This window comes from Hetaerina americana, unplaced genomic scaffold (genome assembly GCF_022747635.1).
Source record: "Hetaerina americana unplaced genomic scaffold, ioHetAmer1.1.p SCAF_22, whole genome shotgun sequence".
NCBI lineage: Eukaryota > Metazoa > Arthropoda > Insecta > Odonata > Calopterygidae > Hetaerina > Hetaerina americana.
The window spans coordinates 6,518,111-6,543,232 of NW_027286786.1; the positions used below are offsets into that span (position 1 = coordinate 6,518,111).

General features: G+C 43.6%; 1 protein-coding gene across 1 annotated transcript in view; it reads right to left on the bottom strand.

Moving 5' to 3' along the window:
- Nucleotides 1–25,122, bottom strand: part of LOC139689339 (extracellular sulfatase SULF-1 homolog) — a 289,901-nt gene that overhangs the window by 259,343 nt on the left and 5,436 nt on the right. Inside the window, exon 2 of the mRNA XM_071586423.1 lies at nt 4,177–4,265. The gene's annotated coding sequence lies outside the window, so the exon portion shown is untranslated. The remainder of the gene's footprint in view (nt 1–4,176; nt 4,266–25,122) is intronic.

Here is a 25,122-nt window from a genome sequence, read left to right on the forward strand (position 1 = left end):
GTTTTTCAATGGTGTCCCGGTCTCGAGTACCATGTAGAGAGCACTTCGAATGGAGTGCGCCGTCCGTCGGATGGGCCGTTAAATTGTGTGACCCCTTGGCGCCTTTCGTCAAGAGTGCACTAATGCCAACGCCAGATCTCTCTCCAGCCTCTCCCCGCAAATCGCTTTTCCTCCAAATAACCTAATTTATCCTTCCAACGGCGCAAATGGCCTCAGCTCTGTTGGCCGCCTCCCCGAGTTACCACAAACCACGACTCGTCGTACTAGAGGTGGAAGATGCGTGCAAGGAGAGGGAAGTGTGGATTCATGAGCACAGCAGACTCGAATGGTCCGTCGAAACCCAAAATATGCAAAGCTCTTTTGCCGAAAAGGAAAGAGTGCGAAGAAGCGATGGCTACCCCGACGAGAAATGCGCCTCGAAGGATTTAAAATTAGTCCATAATTTCACAGTCACGCAATTACGATATCATTATAATTTAAATTCAATGCAACTATCGACGAAATGACGCGGAATATTCGGCAATACCCTGGCTCAATGGACCCGGCAAATCACTAGTGGGCACTGCAGACAAATCTAACGGGGAAACATTTTCTGTCGACTTCCCTGCAAGCATTTGAGGAGAAGAGAGTAAATTGCCCCTGGTACCTGTTCGACGGCGAAGAGGAGCGACCGGAAGCCAAGGGAACACCCCCTCCCCCCGTGGACCCCTTCCCGTTCCCTCGTCGAATGTCCCTGGGCGGAGGGCGAGCGAGAGGAGTCTCGGGAAAGGAGCAGCTAGCGCAGGTGACGGCGAGGCGACAGGAGTGGGCGGTCCATTTCGGAGGGAATGGCACAAGACGAAGGGAAGTAGTGAGTTCCCGGTATCCGCCACGAATCAAGACGCTCTGTGTCAACTCGAGTCTTCTGAGGTGCGGGCGGGGTGAAGAGTGGAGAAAGTACGGTGGGCATATTTGTAAAGAAAGCGAAGGGCGAGGATGCCACCGAGTAGGTGGGAGGAGGCAGGTGGTAGAGGAGACGATGGTGCATTGAGAGTGGGATGCTGATGAGGCCGCCATGTTAGGGTGACCGGGAATGGGAAAAACGAACATGAAGAGCCGAAGAAGGGAAGCATTTAGAGCAGGAACGAGGAAGTTGACAACATATAGCGAATTATAGGTGTTGGGGTCCGTTTAAAAACCTACCTTCAATGCGCAGATTACTTTGAATCGGCAGCTTATGTAGTTTTTAGTCGAATTTTTACTTCCGATTGAAATATAAAAAGCAACGCCAGTGCCAATGGAACCCTTTCATTTCTATCGAATTTGAACTGTTGTTCTCTACAAATGTTCGTAAAAATGTCAATTTTTAACGCCATTCTTTCGTCGGAGAGTGGAGACAAAAATAGGAGGTTAAATGCTGGCAAAGCGAGGATGGCGAGAGGAAAATTATGAACACATTGATTGGAATCAAGGGAAGTAGAAATGACGCGGAGATAAATAATGTGCAATTGCAACATGCAGAACGGGTTTAAGGTATTTTTTGCAATGTTAGATAGGCCTTAAAGCAGTAGAGTGCAGTGCCAGGATCCAAGAAAGCAATGTCCAAAGGCCGTAGACTGCTGCTAATAATAATAATAATAGGCCCGAACGATGTTTCCATTCCCCCTTAATTGTCTTTTTTTGGAGGAAGTTGGCAGATTGAAATCTACATTAAATTACTTAAAATGATATTCTGCCGGCCACAGCTAGGGTGTATGGCAGGGGGTGATTACAGATCAGACTACTTTTGAGCCAATAGACTCCCCCCCCCCTAGCGGATCGGACAACGTAAGCCTATTGTCTTGTCGTTCGTGGGACATGTTAAATCTATCTGTTCTACACTTAATCTCTCTAATCATATTGACATGAACTCTCCTACCGTAGCGCGATGTGGTTATTAATATATTTTCAATATAATCGCTGAGGAGACATCCTTCCAATATTTGCAACTGCTTTAATCTATAGCTTAACCTTATCTCCATTAAATGATTCCCAGTCTAGCTCCTCAAATGATTCTCATACGTTAGGCAGTTTATCATCTGAAATACATACGTTAACATTTCCTGATGGCGTCGTTCAATTACCGCCTCTCCATTTCCACGTGCGTTACCTAATATTCGTCCGGGAGAGGAATTCCTCATTGATGGCCTCAAGTGAATGAACGGCCGCCCCGGGGGTTCCCGGAGGAGGAGGAGCGACGGAGGGCGCTGACAAGACGCGAGGTGGACTGCGGGGGGCCCAGGGGCCGCCGCCGCAGCGCCCTCTCGCGGAAGAGGCGCCCCTGCAAAGCGACACCCCAATCTGCCTCAATCAAATATCAACAAGCGCTTCCTCCCCCACCCACCCCCTCCGGCGTTGCCAGATCGGCATCGCCTTCGCTATTCAGTCCGGCATGGCGCCGGCTCACGCACCAAACACACGCGGAGATGGGGTGCGCACCAATGGCGGCCGGGGAAGGTGCCACGGCTCAGCGGCGGAAAGGATATCGGTGTACACCACGAATAGCCATTGCACAACACACAAAAATGCCTAATTTCCCGAACAAATTCTTTGGGGAGTGTGACTGAGTGATGATTAAACGTGAATAATCACTATTGGTCATCTTCCGGTTGAGGTAGGCTTTGGCTAGACGCAACCACCAAATAAATCTCTTGCCTCTCCTAACAAAAAAACACAACCTAACATCCTACTCTACATCAAGTCTCTCTTCATCTCTGTGCACTCCCTTCCTCCATTCATCCCGCCCAGCATCCCGTCCTTATCTCCTATTCCTGCCCGTCCCGCGTGCATAACATCATCCCCTGTGTCATAGTCTTCAACATCCCAAAGCCAATCAATACGCCCTTCATCCATTTTTCCAGCCTTCTTATAATTTATTCCAGCAATCCCCTCTCCACGCCAACCATACCTAGCACCTCCTCATTTGCTAACCTTTCTCTCCACTTCACCTTCTCCACACTCACATTTCAAAACCTTCCAATCTACGTCCACCATCCTCCTCCAATCACCATATTTCCGCACCGTGCAAAATTACACTCCGTATCAACGTTTTGACGTGCCTTTTCCTAACATCCTTACTGCCATCAGCTCTTTCCTCCTTATGAAAGCTTCTTTGCCTTGCGCAACTCTTCTCTTTACTATATGTACCTACTTCTATGACCAGTTCGGTCGAGAACACTTCCGAGATAGATAAACTCTTCCACCTGCTCAAGTTTATACAAGAATAATACTAACGGCGAAAATCGGATACATCGAAATACATAATGGTTAAACTTAATGGTTTCAGAGTTTACAGGCATATATCCATTTTAAAAGAAGGAACAACGTAATTTTCCACAAAATGTTTTTACCTGGCAAGGCGTTTCGCAGTCCCAGGGCGCCATCAAGCTAGGGCCAAATAATAAAATGTCGTGGAAAGGTACGACGTTGTTCCTTCCTATGTTATGGATAATTCGAGATTGAGATTCGTAAATGAAACTACCAAAATAGTTGCGCATAATCGATAAATTGTACTGCTAACCAGGGAGTTTTCGAAAATGAAATTAACATAATAGTGTCGACTACTCGATAGAAGGAATCGGAATGCGATAGGCATTAATTATGACGATCCCATACCCGTAGGCACTTATTGTCCAGGCTCGCAATGGAAATTATCATTTGGCTCAAAGTTACCCTATTTATTTGCACAAAACAAAATGTTTAGCAACTTGATATCAATGATTTAAGCAAATAGTCACCATCGCATACAAAGAAACAAAGGTACATTACAATGGGAAGTACGATTAGAAATATGAGCGAGTTTACACGCGAGAAATACACACCTACTACTTAATGATGGTTAGTTTCATTTAATTAAATGTATTTTCGAGAACGTAATTTTTTTAAAGGAAAGGCGCGCCACCGCTTTCGACGAACAAAGTCATCGGCGGGTAAACCACCGACGAACATCGTCATCAGATGCGTAAAAAGGAAAAATTTGAAGAGGTATTCCATTCAGGTATGATTCATTAAGTCGAATCGATGCCATAATAAAGTGATGAACGCTTCATATGACGTGAAATGAAAACGTTAAAATTTGAGTCCAATCCTTGTGAACTTCAATCGTGCAAAAGGAAATGATTCGCGGCTCGTGCAGTGGTTTGATGAACAAGAGCTCACCTCCAGTCGTCTTGCAGGGGGTGTAATCACTTGCCGAGGGTCGAGGAGGAAGGATCCTTATCCTAGGATTCCCCAAGAAGGCAAGGCACCTAAAAATCAAAAGAGAATGATTTTAGCCGAGAATGACCACGAGCATCGTCTGGATTCGAACCAGAAAACCTCCGGTCAGTGTCGAGATACCAACTGGACTGCCAGAGGAAACAAATTAAACATGCAGCAACCGGAAGTGTCGAGAGCAAGTGTGAAACTATTTGCGCCGGAAAGCAGAACACATTGGGCACTAAGGCGCGCCAACCTGGCAGCCGCATTCTCCATGCCCACAATAACATGAACGCCTTCGTCCGAAGGATCGCAGGTTCAACCCTACCAGAATATCTTGGCCTATGGCGGTCACGGGGCAATTTTCCACCCATCGAATCCCAACATTCGCCCCTCCTCATTGAATGCGTCTCGCTGGGGAGCGACAGGAGGGCGGACGAAGGCACTCTGTCCACGTCACTCCATGCCTCCTCCTGCATTCTCACAACCTTCATTCCCTCTGACACATCCTTCATTTTTTACTTCCGTTTCTAGAATGAAAATATGCCCTCTGTCTGTGTGCAGTTATTTGCGGATACCTTATAAGTACATCCTCCGAAGAGCTCTTCAAAGAATATCATTCTATAATCTCCGCTCAACTGAAATGCAGGCAATTAGGCAACTAAAAAAGCCTCGAGACATTCCCAAAAGTAACTCCTTGGTAACCTGTTTGCAGATACGCGTGGATGTAGTTGCTGTGATGAATTGTTTCCGTTAATCCCGCTCCAGTTCGTCTCCCCAGGTGATAGCCTCCACCTACGTCACCTCCTTACACAACCTTGCATCGACTTGTGCCTTCACCAACGAGGGGTCCCAATATCCCTGATTTGTTAGCAACGAATATCCCCTAAAAAGTCTTAACTATAGAAACTATCAAATGAATTAGTGACCACAGGGCTGCGAATGCTAAGTTCTCGCTCCATGGGGCCCGAAATAAGAAAATTTACTTGTTTAAGGAGGGAGACTACAATGGCCTAAGTTCAAGCAACAGTCATTTTGCAAGTTTTAAGAAAGATATTGATCATCGAAATACTGGGGATACGTGGAATCACTTCCTTGAGATCACGCGCTCAGCAGTCAACAAGTTTATTCCCAGTTAATTTAAAACAGATAACAAGCAATCTAGATGGTACAACGCTGATGTTAGACAGGCATTACCACGTCAATGGCTATGTCAGGCCAAGATGAAAAATATTAGGGATTATATCTCAAGCGATTTAAAGAATGAGATTACTTATGACAAAAAGATTATTGTTATTAGGTGATCTACCGGTTAAGGCAGGTATTTGGATGGACATAATTACTAATTAAATAATTTGTGACCCCCAGCAAAACACAACATCCTACTCTACATCAGATCCCTCTTCAGCTCTGAGTACTTTCTTCCTCCCTTCATCCCGTCCAACATCCCTATCCTGTTCCTTCCCTTTCCTCGTTTGCTGAACATTCTCTCCTCAATTACAGTCTTCAACATCCCGCTGCCAGTCAATACCCCTTCATCCACTTTTCCTGCCTCCATAGGATTTCTCCCAACAAACCCCTCTCTTCGCCCACCATACCAAGTACTTCCTCATTTGTTTTCTTCTCCGTCCATTTCACCTTCTCCATTCTTCTCCACACTCACATTTCGAAGGCCTCCAGTCTCCGTCTATCCTCCTGCTTCAATGACCACGTTTCCGCGCCGTACATAGCTACGCTCCATATCAAAGTTTTACGAGTCTTTTCTTAACATCCTTACTCAAAGTCCCTGTCATCAACTCCCTCCTCCACGTATGCAAGCCTCTTTGCCTAGCGCAATTCTTCTCCTTACGTCTTTGCTACTTTGACCGTGTTGGTCCAAAATACTACCGAGATACGTAAACTGTTCTACCTGTTCTAGTTTTTGCCCGCCTATTTTAATGTTTGACTTGGAAAATCGCATACCCATTGTTTTATTAATATTGATTATCATCCCATCTCTGTTGCACTGATTTTCCAATTCACTCAGCAATGCTTGCAACCCCTTGGCTGACTGACAAACTAAAGCTTGGTCATCAGCAAACCTAACTGATTTTTCCCCGCCCACTTTTATTCCCACCTCCAGTTCTTCCTATGCCTCATTAATCATTTCCTCTGCACACAGGTTGAAAAGCAACGGTGATAATGGGCAACCCTGCCTTACACCTCTTCCTCACACTGCCCAACCGGACTTCCCCGTTCCCCACCCGCACCTGAGGAGTCTGAGACATGTACAGGTTGCGGATTAGCCTCCTTTCCCTCCAATCTATTCCTATTTTCTGCAATATACTTATTAGTTTTTCCCAATTCACTCTATCAAACGCTTTTTCGAATTCTACGAAACAGGCAAATACCTCCTGGTTGTGTTCTATATTCCTCTCGATTAATAATCTCATTACTGCAATGGCATCACGCGTACCTCTCCCCTTCCTAAACCCAAAATGATCATCCCCTAAGTAATAATTTGCCCTACTCTCTATCCTTTTGTTTATGATCCTGAGAACAACTTTAGCTGCGTGGGATATCAAACTTATCGTCCTGTAGTCCTCACATGATATATCCTTACCTTCAGAAGAGGAACTAACACTGATCTCACAAAGTCTTCCGGCCAGATTCCTTCCTCATAAATACTACGAATTAGCCCATATAGCCTCCTCCTCCCACGTTTTCCTAAACATTTCAATAGTTCCGCGGGAATGTTATCTACCCCCACGGCCTTATTTTGTTTCATCTCTCTTAATGCCCTTTCTTTCTCATTGTCTAGTATGCCTGGACCTAAGATGTCTTACTCTACGTCATATTCTTTTTCAATGTCTAATTTTGTTGGTCGAAGTTCTTTACTATACAGTTCTTCTATATACTCCTTCCATCTCTCTTGGATCTTTCCTGTGTCAACTATTACCTTACCCGCCTTATCTCTAACTGTTAGCATAGATATCTAGGGCGAATTCCAAGAAGGAGTTTCGGAAAGCGTTAAGCGAATTCAATAGGAAAATACAGGAATACCTGTACAGGAATACCTGTACAGGAATACCTGTACAGGAATACCTGTACAGGAATACCTATACAGGAATACCTATACAGGAATACCTATATTCACGAAAATTTTGAAAGAGAACCAAAAAAATATTTTTCATGCGTCAGAGAGCTTCAGGGAGACAAGTTTAGAAAAGGCTAAATTATTTAATTCCTTATAATGCAACAATTTCAGAGCGTAAAAATCATTCGCCTTGACTGGGACTCGAACCCAGATCCCTCAATATCCGGTCGAGTGCTTTAGCCACTTAAGCTACCGAGGCGTCCTCTTAAACTCTGAAATTTTGGGGCTTTTAAAGGAACTAGATGTTATGACGAAATACCGTACATACAATGTCACATGCATTCGTAGTCGTGCGCGAGGCGCCACTGTCCACGAGGTTAAAAGCCAACTTTAAACACGTATGGTGTTTTCCCTTTGACAAATTCCGAAGAAACTGCGGGAGATGCCGCAACAGTAACTTTTAACGGAGTCATCCGCTAATGTGCATTTTAATGCAACAATTTCAGAGCGTAAAAATCATTCGCCTTGACTGGGACTCGAACCCAGATCCCTCAATATCCGGTCGAGTGCTTTAGCCACTTAAGCTACCGAGGCGTCCTCTTAAACTCTGAAATTTTGGGGCTTTTAAAGGAACTAGATGTTGCATTAAAATTCACATTAGCGGATGACTCCGTTAAAAGTTACTGTTGCGGCATCTCCCGCAGTTTCTTCGGAATTTGTCAAAGGGAAAACACCATACGTGTTTAAAGTTGGCTTTTAACCTCGTGGACAGTGGCGCCTCGCGCACGACTACGAATGCATGTGACATTGTATGTACGGTATTTCGTCATAACATCTAGTTCCTTTAAAAGCCCCAAAATTTCAGAGTTTAAGAGGACGCCTCGGTAGCTTAAGTGGCTAAAGCACTCGACCGGATATTGAGGGATCTGGGTTCGAGTCCCAGTCAAGGCGAATGATTTTTACGCTCTGAAATTGTTGCATTAAAATGCACATTAGCGGATGACTCCGTTAAAAGTTACTGTTGCGGCATCTCCCGCAGTTTCTTCGGAATTTGTCAAAGGGAAAACACCATACGTGTTTAAAGTTGGCTTTTAACCTCGTGGACAGTGGCGCCTCGCGCACGACTACGAATGCATGTGACATTGTATGTACGGTATTTCGTCATAACATCTAGTTCCTTTAAAAGCCCCAAAATTTCAGAGTTTAAGAGGACGCCTCGGTAGCTTAAGTGGCTAAAGCACTCGACCGGATATTGAGGGATCTGGGTTCGAGTCCCAGTCAAGGCGAATGATTTTTACGCTCTGAAATTGTTGCATTAAAATGCACATTAGCGGATGACTCCGTTAAAAGTTACTGTTGCGGCATCTCCCGCAGTTTCTTCGGAATTTGTCAAAGGGAAAACACCATACGTGTTTAAAGTTGGCTTTTAACCTCGTGGACAGTGGCGCCTCGCGCACGACTACGAATGCATGTGACATTGTATGTACGGTATTTCGTCATAACATCTAGTTCCTTTAAAAGCCCCAAAATTTCAGAGTTTAAGAGGACGCCTCGGTAGCTTAAGTGGCTAAAGCACTCGACCGGATATTGAGGGATCTGGGTTCGAGTCCCAGTCAAGGCGAATGATTTTTACGCTCTGAAATTGTTGCATTAAAATGCACATTAGCGGATGACTCCGTTAAAAGTTACTGTTGCGGCATCTCCCGCAGTTTCTTCGGAATTTGTCAAAGGGAAAACACCATACGTGTTTAAAGTTGGCTTTTAACCTCGTGGACAGTGGCGCCTCGCGCACGACTACGAATGCATGTGACATTGTATGTACGGTATTTCGTCATAACATCTAGTTCCTTTAAAAGCCCCAAAATTTCAGAGTTTAAGAGGACGCCTCGGTAGCTTAAGTGGCTAAAGCACTCGACCGGATATTGAGGGATCTGGGTTCGAGTCCCAGTCAAGGCGAATGATTTTTACGCTCTGAAATTGTTGCATTAAAATGCACATTAGCGGATGACTCCGTTAAAAGTTACTGTTGCGGCATCTCCCGCAGTTTCTTCGGAATTTGTCAAAGGGAAAACACCATACGTGTTTAAAGTTGGCTTTTAACCTCGTGGACAGTGGCGCCTCGCGCACGACTACGAATGCATGTGACATTGTATGTACGGTATTTCGTCATAACATCTAGTTCCTTTAAAAGCCCCAAAATTTCAGAGTTTAAGAGGACGCCTCGGTAGCTTAAGTGGCTAAAGCACTCGACCGGATATTGAGGGATCTGGGTTCGAGTCCCAGTCAAGGCGAATGATTTTTACGCTCTGAAATTGTTGCATTAAAATGCACATTAGCGGATGACTCCGTTAAAAGTTACTGTTGCGGCATCTCCCGCAGTTTCTTCGGAATTTGTCAAAGGGAAAACACCATACGTGTTTAAAGTTGGCTTTTAACCTCGTGGACAGTGGCGCCTCGCGCACGACTACGAATGCATGTGACATTGTATGTACGGTATTTCGTCATAACATCTAGTTCCTTTAAAAGCCCCAAAATTTCAGAGTTTAAGAGGACGCCTCGGTAGCTTAAGTGGCTAAAGCACTCGACCGGATATTGAGGGATCTGGGTTCGAGTCCCAGTCAAGGCGAATGATTTTTACGCTCTGAAATTGTTGCATTAAAATGCACATTAGCGGATGACTCCGTTAAAAGTTACTGTTGCGGCATCTCCCGCAGTTTCTTCGGAATTTGTCAAAGGGAAAACACCATACGTGTTTAAAGTTGGCTTTTAACCTCGTGGACAGTGGCGCCTCGCGCACGACTACGAATGCATGTGACATTGTATGTACGGTATTTCGTCATAACATCTAGTTCCTTTAAAAGCCCCAAAATTTCAGAGTTTAAGAGGACGCCTCGGTAGCTTAAGTGGCTAAAGCACTCGACCGGATATTGAGGGATCTGGGTTCGAGTCCCAGTCAAGGCGAATGATTTTTACGCTCTGAAATTGTTGCATTAAAATGCACATTAGCGGATGACTCCGTTAAAAGTTACTGTTGCGGCATCTCCCGCAGTTTCTTCGGAATTTGTCAAAGGGAAAACACCATACGTGTTTAAAGTTGGCTTTTAACCTCGTGGACAGTGGCGCCTCGCGCACGACTACGAATGCATGTGACATTGTATGTACGGTATTTCGTCATAACATCTAGTTCCTTTAAAAGCCCCAAAATTTCAGAGTTTAAGAGGACGCCTCGGTAGCTTAAGTGGCTAAAGCACTCGACCGGATATTGAGGGATCTGGGTTCGAGTCCCAGTCAAGGCGAATGATTTTTACGCTCTGAAATTGTTGCATTAAAATGCACATTAGCGGATGACTCCGTTAAAAGTTACTGTTGCGGCATCTCCCGCAGTTTCTTCGGAATTTGTCAAAGGGAAAACACCATACGTGTTTAAAGTTGGCTTTTAACCTCGTGGACAGTGGCGCCTCGCGCACGACTACGAATGCATGTGACATTGTATGTACGGTATTTCGTCATAACATCTAGTTCCTTTAAAAGCCCCAAAATTTCAGAGTTTAAGAGGACGCCTCGGTAGCTTAAGTGGCTAAAGCACTCGACCGGATATTGAGGGATCTGGGTTCGAGTCCCAGTCAAGGCGAATGATTTTTACGCTCTGAAATTGTTGCATTAAAATGCACATTAGCGGATGACTCCGTTAAAAGTTACTGTTGCGGCATCTCCCGCAGTTTCTTCGGAATTTGTCAAAGGGAAAACACCATACGTGTTTAAAGTTGGCTTTTAACCTCGTGGACAGTGGCGCCTCGCGCACGACTACGAATGCATGTGACATTGTATGTACGGTATTTCGTCATAACATCTAGTTCCTTTAAAAGCCCCAAAATTTCAGAGTTTAAGAGGACGCCTCGGTAGCTTAAGTGGCTAAAGCACTCGACCGGATATTGAGGGATCTGGGTTCGAGTCCCAGTCAAGGCGAATGATTTTTACGCTCTGAAATTGTTGCATTAAAATGCACATTAGCGGATGACTCCGTTAAAAGTTACTGTTGCGGCATCTCCCGCAGTTTCTTCGGAATTTGTCAAAGGGAAAACACCATACGTGTTTAAAGTTGGCTTTTAACCTCGTGGACAGTGGCGCCTCGCGCACGACTACGAATGCATGTGACATTGTATGTACGGTATTTCGTCATAACATCTAGTTCCTTTAAAAGCCCCAAAATTTCAGAGTTTAAGAGGACGCCTCGGTAGCTTAAGTGGCTAAAGCACTCGACCGGATATTGAGGGATCTGGGTTCGAGTCCCAGTCAAGGCGAATGATTTTTACGCTCTGAAATTGTTGCATTAAAATGCACATTAGCGGATGACTCCGTTAAAAGTTACTGTTGCGGCATCTCCCGCAGTTTCTTCGGAATTTGTCAAAGGGAAAACACCATACGTGTTTAAAGTTGGCTTTTAACCTCGTGGACAGTGGCGCCTCGCGCACGACTACGAATGCATGTGACATTGTATGTACGGTATTTCGTCATAACATCTAGTTCCTTTAAAAGCCCCAAAATTTCAGAGTTTAAGAGGACGCCTCGGTAGCTTAAGTGGCTAAAGCACTCGACCGGATATTGAGGGATCTGGGTTCGAGTCCCAGTCAAGGCGAATGATTTTTACGCTCTGAAATTGTTGCATTAAAATGCACATTAGCGGATGACTCCGTTAAAAGTTACTGTTGCGGCATCTCCCGCAGTTTCTTCGGAATTTGTCAAAGGGAAAACACCATACGTGTTTAAAGTTGGCTTTTAACCTCGTGGACAGTGGCGCCTCGCGCACGACTACGAATGCATGTGACATTGTATGTACGGTATTTCGTCATAACATCTAGTTCCTTTAAAAGCCCCAAAATTTCAGAGTTTAAGAGGACGCCTCGGTAGCTTAAGTGGCTAAAGCACTCGACCGGATATTGAGGGATCTGGGTTCGAGTCCCAGTCAAGGCGAATGATTTTTACGCTCTGAAATTGTTGCATTAAAATGCACATTAGCGGATGACTCCGTTAAAAGTTACTGTTGCGGCATCTCCCGCAGTTTCTTCGGAATTTAATTCCTTCTTTGAAAGCGTCTCCACTAATGTCCTAATGTATGCCTCCGATAGCATACCAAATCTTGGTGGTCGACCGAAGCCCAAAATTGAAATTTAATATAATGGAATAGAACGTTTGCTAGAATATACTGTATAAAGACTAATAAATCCTCCGGGCCCGACCAAATACCCGCTCGTTTATTTAAGGATCTAGCTTCGGAAATTGCACCGCATCTAGAAATAATATTTAAGAAGCCGCTAGTAGATCACAAGGTTCCAAGAAATTGTAACTCAACTGGCTAACGTAACACCAATATTTAACAACGGAGACAAGGGGGAACCGAGTAATTACAGACTTATTTCCCTTACATCCATTTTGTGCAATGTTATGGAACATATTGTCGCTATTTCGGCGTGAGACACCTCAATAATCAGAAGTTATTAATGAAAAATCAGCACGGTTTCCTAAAAGGTAGATCCTGCGGAACACAACTAGCGCCTTTTGTTCATGATATTCTTACTTCGGGAGAGAGTAATATTCCAGGGACGCGATTCTTCTAGATTTTAAGAAAGCCTTCGACAAAGTAGGTCATAGTAAACTGCTTGAAAAGCTAGAAGCATATAGAATAGATAAAAATATCCTGAGTTGGATTAAAGACTCTTTGGATGTTCGGGTTTAAAGAAAAGTCATGGATGGAGTTAGCTCCAATGCAGGAGAAGTTACTTCAGGTGTTCCCCAAGGAAGTGTTATCGAACCTCTTTTATTCTTCCTTGACTTTCACGACTTTGACTCCGTAGTCACCAGTAAGATGCGTTTATTTGCCGAAGATGCAGCGGTTTACCGTGATATCCGTGATCCTGAGGACACAGCAGCTTGGTCAGATGACCTTTATGCTGTACAAAGCTGGTGCGACACTTGGAAATTATGATTAAACTTAAAAAAGTGCGCAGTGATGAATTTTTAGAAAAAGGGCGACTCCCTCCAGAACTCCTATAGCATTAAGAATACCGAAATGGAATGAATAGACTCGATTACACACCTTGGCGTTACCCTCACTAACGACCTCTCCAGGGTGAAACACATACGGGAAATATGTGGACAAGCTGACAAAAAATTAGGATTTATCAAAAGAATAGTGGGTAAATGTGATGAAAGGTCAAAGAGAAATGTCATCATTCGCCGTTTAGGCCTCATTTAGAATATGCTGCAAGTACATGGGATCCCCACGAAGATGGATTGATTGCCGAATTCGATCGCGAGCAGCGAAGAGGAGATAGTGAAACTTTTTTTTGATAAAATAGCCCCTAATATTGACCCCACGAAGAAATTTCGAAGGGTAGGAGTGTCGGCATTGCAGTGTTAGATCCTCAGAAAGGCGGCTGCAAAGGCATCTGACCCCACTGTGGTGGCTATTTCAGCGATGTCACGTCAACAATGCTATTGACGAAAGCCACGGAAAACCAGCTTAAACATCATTCCCAAGGAAATATAATGGAACCAACTAAGAAACTGAGCCCTGGAAGAAATGGCACAGGTACCGCTCCCAGCAGCGGAGGAGAGAAGTCATCCGCAGTCTCCGGATATCAGCAGAAAAGAAGACGCAGAGGATGAACGCCACAGCGAAAATATGGGCTTGGATTGCTAAGGCGATGCCAAGGAGAGATAATTTGTAAAAACATTAAGCGATGGATGGAGAGAAGAAAGGCTTTGACCGAGTCAGGCCTGGGCGAAGGAAAGACAAGAGGGAATTATTGGAGGAAAGTCAAAGAGTCAAAAAAATAGATAAGGGTAGTTAATATATAAGACAAAACGAAAAACACGACGTACTCATCAATTCCGCAAACATTATATTTTCTTCCATTCCGTCAAACATCCCAAACCATTTCCTCCCCGAATTCGCTTAACAAACGCACTGCCCTCCATCACTGTCTTCAGCCAATCAAAATGCCCCGCGTCGATCTTTCCTACCTCGTTTGGATTTCTCCCAACAACCCGCTCCCATCAGCTCACCATTCACTCCATCGCTTCTTCGTTTGATTCCAGTCATTTTACCTTTCCCATCGTTCTACACACCCACAATACAAAATCCTTAAATGTCTGCATATCAACTGGCTTCAACGACCATGTTTTCTCACTGTACTGAACCACGCTCAAGTTGAAAACTTTCACTAATCCTTTCGATGTTATGGATTTTAAATATAGTTACCCAGCATCCAAGGCATCAACCCCTCCTCCTCGTGTAATCACATTACCCCACATATTCTTCTTCTGATATCCCTATTTCTTTGATCATCTCGGATTGAAGACACGTGAATTGTTCCACTGCTCTAGACTTTGCCCTACTATTATAAAGTTTTCGTTTTCTTTGGATTGATTCTCATCCCAAAACTGTCACATTGATTTTCAGATGCACTCATCAGTATCCGATATCCGTTGCTGGGTGAACTGATTGAGAATCCACAAACCAAACGGATTTCACGAATTCCACGCCGACTTTCATCCCCATCTCCAGTTCTTCCAATGCCTCTTTTGACCATTTCCTCTGCACATGAGTTGAAACTCGCGGGTGATGATGGACCCGTCTTCCTACAACTGATTATCCCGACCATCCATTCGCCAAATGCACCTGAGTAGTCTGGCACAAATTCCAGGGATAGTGGATAGGTCGCCTATCCATCCATTTACTCGTATTTATGTAATAAATTTATTAATTATAACAAATTCACTCTATTCAACGCCTTTTGGAAATCTACGAAACAGAAATACATAATTATTGAACTAAATCTTATTTTCTATCGGTGACCTCATCACTGCTATGACATCATACGTGCCTCCCCCTTCCTGAACCCAAACTGAGCATCCCCTGAGTTATCATTTGCCCTACCCTCTCCATAGTTATCGATGATCTCAAGTACAACTATTGCTGGCTGTGGAATCAAAATTATTATTCTCTGGTCCTCAATTATTACAGCCTTTCCTTTTTTTGAATAGGAACGTAAATTGATCTGACAAATGCTTTCGACCAAATTCCTCCCCCATAAATCTCCACAATTAGCCCGCAAAATCTCTTCCGTCCGCTTTTTGCAAAACCTTAAAGCACTTTTGCAGGATGCTGTCCATCAACACGCCCTTATTTGATTTCAATGTCCTTAAAACTCTTTCTACCTCGCATTCAAGTAAGCCACGGCCCTATCTGTCCCCATCTTCGGCACTTGCTCTTTCTATTTCCAAACTTGCTGGACTAATATAATTACCGCGTGAGCCCTCAGCGTATTCTTCCCATCCTTCTTGAAGCTTCCTTGAACCAATCAATAATTTTCCTGGCTAATCTTCGATTGCACGCACAGCTTTCCCCGTTTCCTTTCCCGGCAGGTCTTTCATGTTTCTGTGGAGTATTCCTATTGCTCACTTCCTCGGTCAACTCTCTAAGTACTCGCGCTGCATCCTCCAACACGCCTCCTCTCTCATAATATTTCCGGCAGCCCCTTGATTCTCCTTTCTTTACGCCCCGGTTAATACTTCTTCTACATTCGCACATCATTCTTGTTTTACTTTATAGAATGTGCCATTACATTTCATTAGTACTAAATTATGGCCTGGATTAAGAGAAACTGAGTTCGTTTCAGGAAAACTGCTCGAATTGATCAAGCTGTTCCTAATTCCGTACCTGACACAATAAAGCCTAACAGCCAATCAAAATGCCCAGCGTTCTCCGAGAATCCGCGGGCATTTCCCATGCATATCCACGAGCACCCACTGAGGTGTTTATACCAGGTGTTTATGATGATGAAACCCTCTCTCCTACGGAACTCTATCGCTTTCTCCCACGAACGATAAGGGATCAAAATAACGTTGCCCGACCGCTCCAGGGGGAAAAGTAGAGATTATGGGAAAGCGAGCGAGCGCGGTGAGGAAAGGAAGAGAGAGGTGTTTGGGATCGAGGGAAGTGGAAAGGAAGCGGGAAGTGTGCAGTCCTAAATAATGAGCGATGAAGATATTTTGTGTGACGTCAATTAGGAATTACGAGCAGAGCCGAGTGAAGCGCCACGGTCCATCAAAAACCTACGCGTCTGCAGATTATGATAATACGTGCATTCCAAGGCCGGATGACCAAAGGAATGAAAATGGGCCGTATTGGAAAAAGGAATAACCAATTTATCTGGGAGCTATCATGCACATCAGAACAAAAATTCGACGGTGGGATTCATTTAATTATCATATGCATATCAGCAGGTATGCAGTCAAATGTCAAATTTCCAGTAAAAATGCCTCCATTGAACGTATCCGAATAACCCTTCCGCCAGCGATTTGATGGGCACAACAGATTCCAGGCTCGTCCGCATTCCACCTACGGTCACCGCTTGCCAGATCGCGACCACGTGTCCTTGCCAGTGTCTTCGAAGGATTGTGACCTTCCGCAGAGGCAAGCAGTGGTGTCGGCTCCAAGTGCGACGACGGTTGTCTGTCATGCTTCCGACCTCAACGTGAAGCTGGCAGCACTCTCCATCCAAAATTATGACATAAGACACTGACTATTAATAATCTTAAATAACATCTCATTCACAAATTTACAAATGTATTCCAGGGATGGAATTCTATCTTCCATTGTACATTTTTTACGGCCGACGCAGTACACACACACACATGAACAACAAGATGCGAACCATTAATCTCATGAGTCGACGGCACTCCATAAATGTCAATTCACTTTCAAAAATACTAAATAGCCCCTTACCCAGAGTGAAGAAACGCCTTCGTGGAAAATGTTACGCGACTTTATAAGAAGGAGAAGACGATGTGAACATACTATTTCAAACTGCAACGGCTGCAGCTGATACATGTTTGGAGTAGAATGCATGAAACATGTAGCACATATAAATTACACATTAAGCTAACTATACGACACGAAATAAAATGTTTGCACTTCAATTATGTAAATAAAAATGTATATGATTGCTCTTGGTTTAACTGCCCAAATTAATTACCAAAAATAGTTTATTTTTACGTAATACTTACGGCATTCGAATTACTCCTATAGTATTTACTCTATCAGATACCACTCATCACACTGATCAAGTGAAAGATGGAGAGTCGATATATATATATATATATATATATATATATATATATATATATATATATATATATATATCTGAGAGAGGTGAGATGGAAGGATAGCAGGGATTCCTGGAGCGATAGTTATACGTAGAGTAATAAACAGCGGAGGAGAAGAGAGCCAGCGAGGAGTGGCGATAGTATTGAACAAAAAGGTAGATAGAAGCGTGGTAAAAATGGAGCAGGTGAGTGATAATGTGTATGTTATTAGTAGAAGTAAGAGCGGAACCCACGAACTTGGGTTTTCATTCTGGTTTACACGGGGACGATACGTCGTAGGAATGAGTGAACTGCGACTTTTAATAACTCCCGGAAATGATAGCGGGCGTTCGTGGAATGAAATAGTTGATAGTGATGGGGGATTTAACTTTGGAGGTGGTCGAAGGGAGAGATGGGAGCCCTAGATCAGTAATACCACGCGACATTGGGCAAAACGAGGCGGCGTTTGAAAACGCGTTGATCAATAAAAGTTTTTAAGCGGACAGATTGAAAAATAAGAAACATAAATAGAAAACAATCCCAACTTCATATAAATATGCATGAATTTAATATGGCCGATCCCAGTACTTTTCCCTTGATCGATTGAGACTTTCTATCATAGGAGCTTCACATTCCGTCCAGGATTGCATATGCTTAAGGACACCTTGATAAGAAACGTACGCGGACTACCAGTTATCTACATTAAGTTAAAATTATGTGATAGGTAATATCCATGCTGGGTACGTGTCCGAGTGCCACTAATTTCGGTGGGCCTATTTTGCGTGCGGGTGATCGCGGAGGAAGCGCAGTGGAGTGCAAAGCGAACGTATTGAGGCGTAATGGCCTCGCTGATTAATTACCACCGTGCACTTCGAGTTCGAGGACTTGAGTGTTGAAGTTGAAATCTGCTTGCTTGATCTCCTCCCTTGGTGACGCAACGCATTCGATAATCCCGAGAAAATAGTTCCTAAGATGCACTCATCATATTTCATTTTCTAAGCGCTCTTCGGTATATCCTTGTCGTCTAATATTTTTCCACCCTATTTGATACATTTTTATACATAAGTGTTCCACAGATTCAAAATTCGAAGGCATATCGTCCGAGTCAAGCCGGACTGCTCTCGACGAAATCTTTCTTCGGGAAAAGGTCTCGAACAAAGTTTTAAATACGATACTCGCACTTAATGATTCCTTTTCAAAGCGCGTATCCGTTCCAAATATTCACCAGGAAGGGAAATACGGATCATAATGTAATATTTATTTTTGTATAATGTAATATGTAGAGATGCAATACGTATTTTTTTAGAATTAATGTCTACATGGATGCCCCGACCCAGTGGAAGACCCGAGAAAACTTCATTAATATTAATCTTTGTTTTAGACATCTACATCAATACCCTCCGAGACACCAAAAAGGTGTGTGGCGGGGGGTGCAGTACCAGGAGGAGAGGGTAAGGGGTGAGGGTTTTTCAACTGGGTGGGGGGAACATAAAAATATAACCACGCGCACTCCTACTTTGAAATATAATACTTATAGTGTCGAGCTGATTCCTGGGGGATTTCGATTACAAGCATTCTGGTCTCTTATTGTTCTTGGAAAAAATGACCATTTAAACCTGTCAGTCCTGCAGTCAATCTCTCTAATTTTACATTCGTGATCCCTCCGCCCGTAATACGCTGGGGTTGGTATTATGTTCTTAATGTCATCGGAAAAGGACACATCTTTAAATGTTTTTAATAAGTTTAATCTATATTGTAAACGCCGCTGTGTAAGGGAATCCCAGCCTAAATTTTCTAGCAAAGTAGTTACGCTACTGCGTTGGTCATAACAACGTTTGACAAATCTAGCCCCCTTCCGCTGAACTCGATCTAATTCCGAAACCAACTTTATCTCCTGAGGATCCCATATACTGGCAGCATACTCTACGTGGAGCCTGAATAGGGCAAGAAAACTTCGTTCCTTCACTTTTTCGTCGCATTTACCTAGCACTCTTTTTACAAATCCCAATTTTTTATTAGCAGGACCGCATATTTCTTGTATGTGCTTTCCCCAGAACAGATCGTGAGTAAATTTTACACCCAAGTATTTAAAGGAATCTACCCTCGCGATTTCTGTTTGTTTCACTTTGTAACTAAAAAGGAGGGAATTCCTCCTTTCCCAATATTAAAAGGCATTTTGTTCAAATTTAATTCCAATTGCCATGTATCGCACCAAGTCTGAATTGCGTTTAAGTCGTTAGCTTACGCGACTTCGAATGTCCCCATAAGTCACCGCATCGTCAGCATAAAGAAGGAGCTGGCTATTAATCACGGTACTGAGGTCAATTATGTAAATAAGGGAAGAGTGGGGGCCTAAGGCACTTCCTTGTGGTACAAGCGACGTGACCTTAACAGTATCGGATGGTAAACCGTCCAGGACGACACCTTCTCCTTTCATCCCATTCAATATCCCTATCCTATTCCTTCCCTTTCCTCCTATGCCTAACATTCTCCCCTCTATCACAGTCTTCAACATCTCACCGCCGATCAATACACTTTTCATCCCTCGTACTTGTCTCCTTATGATTTCTCCCAGCAATCTCATCCCCTCTAGCCCCCCCTTATCCAGCACTTCATTTGTTTTCTTCTCTGTCCATTTCACCTTCTCCATCCTTCTCCACATCCACATCTCTCAAAAGCCTTCAAGTCTATCCTCCTGCTTCAGTGACCACGTTTCCGCGCCGTACGTAGCTACGCTCCACATCAAAGTTTTTACGAGCCTTTTCTTAACATTCTTACTCAACGTCCCTGTCATTAACTCCATTCTCCTTGTGAAAGCCTCTTTGCCTAGCGCAATTCTTCTCCTTACGTCCCTTCTACTTTGACCGGGTTGGTCCAAAACACTACCGAGATACGTTAACTGTTCTACCTGCTCTAGTTTTTGCCCGCCTATTTTAATGTTTGACTTGTAAAATCGCATAACCTTTGTTTAATTGATATTGATGCTCATTCAAAATCTATAGCACTGAATTTCCAATTCACTCAGCAATGCTTGCAACCCCTTGGCTAACGGACAAACTAAAGCTTGGTCTTCAGCAAACCTAACTGATTTTACGAAATCCCCGCCCACTTTCATTCCTACCTCCAGTTCTTCCCATGCTTCTTCAATCATTTCCTCTGCATACAGGTTGAACAGCAACGGTGATAATGGGCAACCCTGCCTTACACCTCTTCCTAACACTACCCATCCGGACTCCCCGTTCCCCACTCGCACCTGAGCAGTCTGAGACAGGTAAAGGTTGCTGATAAGCCTCCTATCTCTCCAGTAATTCCTAATCTATGTAAATCATACATTGATTCTACCCAATTCACTCTTTCACGCTCTCTCCGAAACAGACTAATTCGTCCTGATCGTATTAATCTATCTATAAAGATCTATATTCCTCTCGATTAGTGATCTCATTACTGCAATGACACCACGCGTTCCTCATTAAGATGATATTGCATTTTACTCATAATAGTTATAATTTCAGGACACCGACAATTGAACGCGAACTTGCGGAGACGTTCCATTATTTCACGACTCAAATAAATGCTAAACCAATGTTCCTGGTATCGTGTGCTTGGCAAATATCCTTAGAAGGTGTCAATATTACTAAGGTATACATAGGAAGCATCACCGGAGCCACTTATTGAATTGCAAACGACGGAAAACGCAAGCACCTTCAAGACAATTAGGAGGAGGCCGTGGAATGCGATGGGGTTTCAAGGGGTCATCGGCTCCTTGACCCCCCATCGCATGTATATCCAATGCGTCTTTACGATTTACAGGCCTTGGCTTTATTTATCTCGAAATATTTACGGGAAATACGACTGTTTTCCCCTCCGTCACCCGAATATCTATAATAGGAAATCTGCTTCATCAATTTTCGTACGCTATGAAGGATATTTTATTTTTAACTTGTAATATTAATAAGGGAAAAAGGTTTTCAGCTTTGTTAATTCCTCCATCCATCTTCACTTGAAGATGATACTATGAATTGAAACCCGGGTCACACGATTAAAACATGAAGCAAAATTAACAGAGCTGAAGTTTTTTCTTTCCTCAGTGAATAGGTTCCACGAAGTCAAGCCTGAAATTATCAATTTTGTAATATTAATATTTTAATTTTACATACTTTGGGCGAAAAATACAATTTTCTGTTGTTGAAATATGTCAAATGTATCGATGCCTGTCCGCGAAATTCCAAATACGGAGCCCTCCTTCACTTGCCCACTCTCCTCGTGGCCTCCGGGTCCCTCGAGCGTAACCTCGCCTTCCTTTCTGCCGCTGTCCGCTGCCGGACCAATGTCCATTGATATTACGGGGTCTCCCAAAGAAGCGTTTGCATTATAATAACGTTATACAATATATCATTCTTCGCGTTATAACTTTTACAATGCAACACCTCCTCCTCGACCTAAAATTTACAATGGTTCTCTATTTAAATTTACTCCAATAGAGGATCGGATGCGGACTCTGTCGACACAATCTAAAAGCTATGAAGTGTAGCGTCCGATTCGAAAAGATAAGGCAAGGCAAGTGGGTTAGGAAATGGAATGGAGGAACATCAGCTGGATTGACATGGAAGGAGTATCAGCAGGCTGTAGAGGGAAACATGCGCGGGGAAAAGGAAATGAGTACTATTGAGGATAAATTGAAATATATCACTAAAGGGATATCGAAAGCCGCAAAAGAAACTATGGGAACTGCTAATAAGAAAAGGACGAAATTCACGTGACAGTTGACATCGAACGGTGCTACGGCATAGTGACGTCTTCTCACTGCCAAGCCCTTACCTATAACTGAAATAACGTTCTTGGAGCTTCCTGAAGTTTTCCTAGTATTGTCTATAGGCATTTACTTAACTTCATATATACAGGGTCGCACCCAAAAGTGGTAGGACTGATTTTCTCTGGCGCGAACGGAGCGGTGGAGGGGGGTTTGCCTGGCAGGGTAAGGTGGAGGGGGCTCTTAGCAACAGACCGACACCAACCTCAGTCGCCTGCGGGCTGTCGTTGAGTGAGGACACCGTTTTTAGTGAAGCAAGTTTTTTGTCCGCGTCGAACGAAAAGACAATCCGCGGAATGGCACACTTCCGCGTCCCCACGTCCAAAAAAGGCTCGCATGAGCAAATCAAAAAGATGTTGATTGTGTTTTCCGACTGTCATTGAGTGGTTCACAAGGAGTTTGTCCCAAAAGGGGAGACTGTGAATGCGAACTTTTACGAGCAGGTGCTCACCCGCCTCCGAGAACGCGTGAAAAGAGTCCGACCGGCCATCGCAAACTGCTGGGTGCTTCATCATGACAACGCGCCGTGCCATGGCGCGGTCGTCGTCAGACAGCTCCTGGCCAAATACGGCGTTGCCACGTTGCCGCACACACCCTATTCTCCCGATCTGGCACCATCGGACTTCTTCTTCTTCGCCCTGATGAAAAGACAGCTCAAGGGACGACGTTTTGACTCGATAAAGGCCGTTCAAGAGGCTTCGACGAGGGTCATCAACGGCATCCTCAAAGAAAATTTCCAGCGGGCGTACGGGGAATGGGAGCAACGTTATACTAAGTGTGTAGCAGCTCAAGGAGCATACTTTGAAGATTATCAAGTCGACGTAAGTATATCGTCAATAAAATTCTTGTAAAAAAATCAGTCCTACCACTTTTAAGTGCGACCCTGTAGACTGCTGAGGTGCGAATGGGGGACCTAGAGGAGTCCGGATGGGCAGTGTTAACAAGAGTCGTAAAGCAGGGTTGTCCATTATCACTGGTACTGTTCCAACGTATATGTAGTGGAAATCATTTTAAATGCATTAAGGGAAGAACTGGAGATAAGAATGAAAGTGGGCGGGGAATTCGTTAAATCAGGTTTGCCGATGACCAAGCTCTAGTTTGTCAGTCAGCCAAGGGGTTGCAAGCATTGCTGATTGAATTGGAATTCAGTATAACAGATATGGGACGAGAATCAATATTTATAAAACAAAGGTTATTCGGTTTTCCAGACTGAGAAAGGCTAAGTTAGGCATTAAATATGGAGGGGAAAAATAGAGCTGGTAGAAGTCCCATCTTGGAAGAATTTTGGACCAAAATGGTCAACGTAAGAGGGACATAAGACGAAGAATTGTTTGAGGCTGAGAAGTTTTCATAAGGAGGAGGGAACGGATGAGAGAGACGTTGAGTAAGGATGTAAAGACTGTGAAGGATCGTAAAATATTTTATAAGGAGCGTAGTTATGTACGTCGCGGAAACATGGCCACTGAAGCAGAAGGATAGGCGTTGATGGGAGGCTTTCGAAATGTGGGCGTGCAGAAGGATGGAGTAGGTGCAATGGACCGAAAGGAAAACAGAGCAGGAAGTGCTGGGTAGAGTGGAGGAGGAGAGGGGATGGTTGGGAGAAACCGTAAGGAGGCAGGAAAGATTGATGCAAAGCGTATTGATTAGCAGTGGGGTGTTTAAGACTGTGATGGCGGGGAGAATATTAGGCAAACGAGGAAGGGGCAGCAATAGGGATGTTGGACGGCATGAAGGGAAGGGGGAAGTACACAGAGATTAAGAGGGGATCATTGTACGGTAGGATGTTGGGTTACTATGTTTTGTTAAAAGAGACAAGAGAATTATTCGGTTGTTGTGTCATCCAACACCTACGTTAACGGACAGATTACTTGTTGCGTAATGTAAGCTCTTAAACTCCTAAAGCCCAATTCAAATGTGACCAAACTAACTTGAAATAAAGCATTTAATTTCATCAATGTTACTTATTAAACGATTATCCCATCAAATACATTAAAAAGGTCGTCACATATTCTTCTCAATTACGAGTGTTCTCGTCCTGAGTGCATTTTTTACAATAGTAGCCCCAAGGTGAGAACATTTTTTAAGATAATAGCCCCTATAGTTTTGATACCAATACCAACGTTAACAAATTTTCTGCACGGTAACCATATTCCGTGAGAAGCTAATCTTCAGCTTCTCTTTGGCTTTCTGGATTTTAAATTTCTAGTTTGTGTAACGTTGTACGATTAAAAGCCCCAAAAATTAATTAATTAAAAGCCCCAAAAATTTCAGTTTAAGAGGACTCCTCGGTAGCTTAAGTGGCTAAAGCACTCGACCGGATATTGAGGGATCTGGGTTCGAATCCCAGTCAAGCTGAATGATTTTTACACTCTGAAATTGTTGCGTTGAAATGCACATTAGCGGATGACTCCGTTAAAAGTTACTGTTGCGGCATCTCCCGCAGTTTCTTTGGAATTTATACGATTAATTAAAAAATTAAAAATTGGCAATTTTCCACAAAATAAAATTTTAAATGAATTATGATATTCCACCATATCACGCCTGAAGCGTCTCTTTTTATACGTTCTGCGTATCCATCCTCGGTAGCTATCCAACGTTTAAGAACAATCCTTCGGGGTAATTTCAAACGTTCGATTTACTCCATTTAAACTTTACTCTGAAAAGGAGTAACGTATTACACAAAGGTAAGATACTCATTTAAGTATAATTACACCGCACATTAAAATGGTATGTCTGCAAGTTACAGCGGATCACTTCTAAATAGAAAGCATACGTTCGAAACGGCGGTCAACCTAGTCCGGGTAACTTAGCACTTCCCTTCCATCTGCTGGAACATAACACCAGTGCTAAATGTATCAACGTCTGGCCGTTA